Raw genomic sequence first — 6000 nt, forward strand, 5'->3', positions numbered from 1 at the left:
AAAAAAAAAAAAAAATATATATATATATATATATATATATATATATATATATATATATATATATATATATATATATATATATATATATAAAATTATTTAAAATTCTTGTGTTGTGAAGAGAGGCTGATGAGAACACCGTCTTCACCGGGTGCGTCCGTTACAACGACTTGAGGCTGTCTACACTGGACCAGTCGACACAAATGTTCTAAACCATTTATTTGTGTTGCTGGCAGTAGTAGCGTCAGCGCATGCAGTGCAAAAATGGAACGGGACACCCGTTTAATGTTGGCACAATGCGCTGCAATGGATGCTTCCAGTGTAGACAGCATCATTGATTATAAAGGGTTCTATTGCTTTTGATTCGACGTGCCGCTCATGTCCAGTGTAGACAGGGTGTCAGAATGTGAAAATCCTTAAAAAGAGATACATTTACTTGAGAAGCAACATCTAAGATATTTAGACTTGCTTTAAGAGCATGTATCTTAAATATAAGCGTATTTTGTATATAAGTGTATTTTTTTTTTTACTTGGTTATACTTCTGCAAGTGCAGTAAAGACAAAATATACTTATATTCAAGATTATTCTCTAAAAGCAAGTCTAAATATCTTTTATGCTGCTTCTCAGGTGAATGCATCTTTTTATTTTTTAAAGGATTTTTAGATATTTTAAAATATTTGTATTTGTAATATTATATTCATCATTCTCAGATAACAATTTTTTCTTCTGCAGTATAGCTGCTAAAGAAAATGTACGTTGTTTTAAAGGAGATTTAGATATTTATATTGGGAAACAAGCCAAAACAAAAACAAATCAAAAAATTTATTTTGTTGCAATGTATAATGGGGCGAAGACTACCTCTCTCACCTTTCTGTTCACTTCAATCCATATTTAACCCACAAAAAAAAAACCTCTCTCGTATTAATAAAGCTGTGTATTGCCAATTTTCTTCACAATAAGAAACACACAGTGACACGTATATTATGATTCAATAAGTCACGAGCCATCACGTTATAATCTAGCTGCATTAAGCGTGCACGCCTGAGGGGCGAGCATCCCTGTGCCAGAGTGTGCCTCAGCCGGGTGCAGGTTCAATCTCTCCCCCTTAGATTGGGACATTCGCGCAAATCATAGAAGAGGCGCTGACCACACAGAGAAATTACCGTTTTGGAGTTTGTAGTTATTTACATTATCTGCTTCAGTATTATTTGAACTTTAATAAAGCTATAACGCATTAAATAAAACTGCATTTAAGATGTAACGCCGGGGTGTTTCCTTTAAAGGGTTCCAGCTCCACTTATTCCACAACGAGAGTGCTTCTGTATTTACTTATTTTGTATTTTTGCATTATCATTTCCTCATACTTTGCGATCTACATCACCTGAAGCTATTTGGAAAGTTTAGAGTGCATCTGAACTGTGAACTGTTTTCTTCCTCTCCTCATTCAGGCGCGAACTGCAGTGCTGCTCTCGCACATCATACTTAGAGTTTAATGTGATCTCATTACGTTAAATGAGATCAAACGACTATTCGACAACGGAAATTTTTTACGACGATCTTTTACTGTCAATGTTGTCGATAACGTCGACTAATCGTTTCAGCCTTAGTTTCCTGTGTAATTCATTTTCTTATGAGGATATCCACCCAAGCCACTTTAGCTGTCAAATACTGATCATGGCACCCATAGTACAAAACCTCTTACTGCTTCCCTTCCTTGATTACCCTTTTTGCCCCTTTTCTCTATCTCTCTTCACTTCCTTCATAGGCGTACTTTGATTTATCCCTCCTCCATTCTCAAGCGTCAGCTGTGTATTGACCTTCAACACAACGGGAAACCCCCAGAGCTCCATAAACCAGAAATCCTGAGTCCTCCACTGGAAAACACTTAGAAGCACTTCTGTGTCTCTCCCTCTTTTCTGTGCCCTGATGTCTTTCTCTCTGTTTATCTCTGCTTCTCAGTTTGTCTGGCACTCTCTCTTTGTTTATTTGTCTCTCTATCTGTCTGCCAGTCTCTCTTTCTCAGAGATGGTTTAGAATTACGTGATCTCTAGCAATCCATCGTGATGTCCCCTTGTTTTGCTCTTTAAGGTAGGTAAGTATGCAGTGTACACATGATGTTTGTTATTGCAGTATGGACAATGGGCTGATGGCCTGCACCATAATAAATCTCATTTTAGGCTCTTTTGGGTAATGTAGAATCACCATGAAATGAATCCCTGGTTGTCTTAGTTTGAAACACATGCTTGAAAAGTGGATTACTACCAACAGATGGCATTAGGGTACTCTTGGTCCCAGACATCAAGAATTCAGCAAGGATACTTGGAGGCAAAACATTCTCTGATTGGAACAGAATTAAAAGGAATAACAGTAACACTTCACAAAAAGGTTGCTTTTGTTAACATAAGTTAATGCATTACGTATCATGAACTAACAATGAGCAATACATTTTTTACAGCATTGATTAATTTTGGTTAATGTTCATTTAGAAAGATACAATAGTTCATGATATCTGATGCATGAGCTAATGTTAACATATACAACTTTTAATTTAAAGAATATATGAGTATATGTTGAAATTAACATTAACCAAGATTAATAAGTGCTGAAAAAGTATTGTTCATTGTAAGTTCATGTTAACTAATTTAGTTAACTAATGTTAATGAATACAACATTATTGTAAAGTGTTACCAGAATAATAATCACATGATGTTTGACATACTACTACAATCTAGAAGAACTAACATAAAATATGTGATTGTTAAGGTAAAGTGTGTATTCCAAATGGAACTAGATATGTTAAGTTTGCCATGACAAACTTTGATGTTGGCTTGACAAAGTCTTGTTTAAAGGGTTAGTTCACCCAAAAATGAAAATTCTTTCATCATTTACTCACCCTCATGCAATCCCCTGATTTTTAGAGCTTCAAAATATTTGCACCCATTCACTTACATTGTATGGACCTACAGAGCTGAGAAATTCTTCTAAAAATCTTCATTTGAGTTCGGCAGATGAAATAAAGTCATACACATCTGGGATGGCATAAGGGTGAGTAAATTATGAGAGAATTTTCATTTTTAGGTGAACTATCCCTTTAAATTGTTTTAAAAACTTTTCAAGTTCAAAGGTTGTATAGGCCTTACAGTCAGACACATAGACAAACAGAAAGTCAGTCAGACAGACAGACAGTGAATTATTAAGTGGTTACTAGGGTGATCTGGCTGGTTGTTTGGCGTTGCCAGAATGTTCTGGGGTGCGTTTCCCAAAAGTATCATTAGCCAACTGTGGTCGCATGTTCCATCATTACCAACACAGTTCAATGATTTGGTGTTTCCCGAAACCGTAGTTCTAACAAACATTCACAAACAGCATTGCAAAGTTGTGTGGTTGGAACTACAGCTCTACCTGGGATCAAGGATTCCAGGGATTTTGGAAAAACCCTGAACAAAGTCTGTAGGATAAAAAAAAAATAAAAATCTTTGTCAAGCCAACTTAATATAGACAGGTTTCCAGGACATTCCCCCTCTGCCACAATACATTTTTTAGGCAAATAAACCTACTAATGGATTAATTGTTGTCTCTGCATATTAAGCTGAGATAGGGAAAAGTATTTTATCATCCAAAAAATTCATGCTTCACCTGATAAGGTTAAGTCCTTATAAGCTGATAAAGACATGACAATCTAAAGCAATAATTGAGGAAATGTCCTTACAGAAATCAAGGATATCTGAACAGTTTGACATGAACCTCGTAGGGTTGAAAGATTTAGGACCTGGGTGTTTCTCCCGGGTCTTATATGCAGTCTGAACATGTCCTATGTGGATCTTTAACTGTTCAGGATTTCTGTCCTAAATGCTTGCCAAGCACACATGAAGCATAAATTCATACTTCCGTTTTGTAATAAAGTATCAGATCAGACTGTTTCTCTCTTTCTCAATTTCTCTTCAGTCTTAGCCACAGTTGATTTAATTCATTAAAAACTAAGAATAAACTGTGCATGGTGTTAAAGAAAAATACTGATTTGTGGGGGCACCAAACCATTTTGGTGGGGGTGTCATGGGTGTTGAGGTCACAAATATAATGGCCCTCTTTGGTCCTTTAATATAGTAAATGCAGTAATTTTCTGAATAAAGGCTTGAAGTGTGATAAAGGCCCAAAAGTGTATAATTTTTGGTTTTAAAAGTTACATGTATTTTTAAAGTTCACACAGTACAAGACAAACACTGTGTCAGCATTACTAGCAATTTGCCTGTTTCAGTCATCTTTTCTTTCTTTCTTTTTTATGCTGTCTCAAAGAAAAGACAAATATAATTTGAAAATGACATTACTGTGTCAGCTGGCTAGCAAAAATAAATACACAAAATTATTTCCTGCCCTCAAGTTGTCCCTCATTGTTTTTTCCTCCCAGTAGAATCTTAACACAATATTTTCTTCAAGAATCCTAACGCTGCTCTTTTCCATACAAAAACATATTGACCACTGCTGTCAAGGTCCAAAGAGAAAAAAATTATTTAATATAAAAATACCATAAAAGTAGTCCATACAACACATAGCCGCTGTATGGCCCCAGAAAGCTTGGAATATAATGCGCTTGTCATATGGACTACTGTTATGATGTCTTTTTACTGAACCTTTAATAGTGCTTTTCTTATTTCAAATGAGATAGAATGCATATAGGTTCTAAAGATGCTGGAAAAGACTATTTTTTGAGCCATGTTTTAAGTGATGAATGAATGTTCCATTTATATAGCACTTTTCTGATACTGCACTCAAAGCATTTTACATAGTGAACAGGGGACTCTCCTCAACCACCACCAGTGTGCAGCATCCATCTGGATGATGCAACAGCAGCCATAGTGTGCCAGTACCCTCACCAGCTATTGGTGGAGGGAGAGAGTGGAGTGATAGAGCCAATTCATGAAAGGGGATTATTAGGAGGCCATGACTGAGAAGGGCCAATGGGGGTAATTTTGCCAGGACACCAGGTTACACTCCTACACTTTATGAGAAAGACCCTGGGATATTTAATGACCACTGCCAGGACCTTGGTTTGACATGTCTTCCGAAAGACAGTGCCTTTTTTTTTTTTTTTACAGTACAGTGTCCCCGTCACTGTACTGGGACATTAGGACCCACACAGACCACAGGGTGAACACCCACTGCTGGCCTCACTAACAACTCTTCCAGCAGCAATCTGAGTTTCCCCCAGATGGTCTCCCATCCAGGTACTGACCAGGCTCAACCCTGCTTAACTTCAGTGGCTAACCAGGTGAGAGATGCAGGGTGATATGGCAAATAAGATACCGATGATGTCGTCTAACATAAGAGAATAATGCAAAAAGATGTTTCTTTCAAAACAAAACCCCAGGGTTTTATAGGGTAAAAACAGCAGAGAAAAATAACATTCAAATTCATAATTCACTCACTGCAAGTTCCACAACAGATAAGATTACAATGTTTAAAGATTTCTGAGAGTGCCGCAGTACTACAAGGCACCCCTCAAAATTGTATTTTAAATAAACTGCCATAATTATGATGGTTTCAGTCATTGAGAAGTTGTTATTTGTCATGGGTCAGCAGGTACGAGTTGCTCTTAGACTTTCTTGGAGACTCAACCAGCAATTAAAGGATTTGCTATTCAAACATTATCACGTATCATCTGACTCAGTGCTGAGAATGGCTCAAGCACACAAACACATATGAGCTCGGCAGTTGTATGCAAAGACCAACCTGAAGTGGCCAATCACTCGAAGAACCACAATAAAACTTTATTCACAGAGATTTACTGATTTACAAGCTGGCGTCAGTGTCCATGACGAAAGACAGGAGAGGGGTGAACTCATATTTTTGCAAGTGTTGAATATCCTCAGGAGAAGTAAAATTGTAGTTCACAGCTGTTCAAACACAAAGCTATTTCAGCGTGCTTAATTAGAAAAAGCCACAAGGGCTGTAAAATATCATGTAATAAAAAGCTGTGTATGTGGCAAAGATCCTAATACTACACT

Source organism: Myxocyprinus asiaticus, chromosome 15, assembly GCF_019703515.2.
Source record: "Myxocyprinus asiaticus isolate MX2 ecotype Aquarium Trade chromosome 15, UBuf_Myxa_2, whole genome shotgun sequence".
Classification (NCBI taxonomy): domain Eukaryota; kingdom Metazoa; phylum Chordata; class Actinopteri; order Cypriniformes; family Catostomidae; genus Myxocyprinus; species Myxocyprinus asiaticus.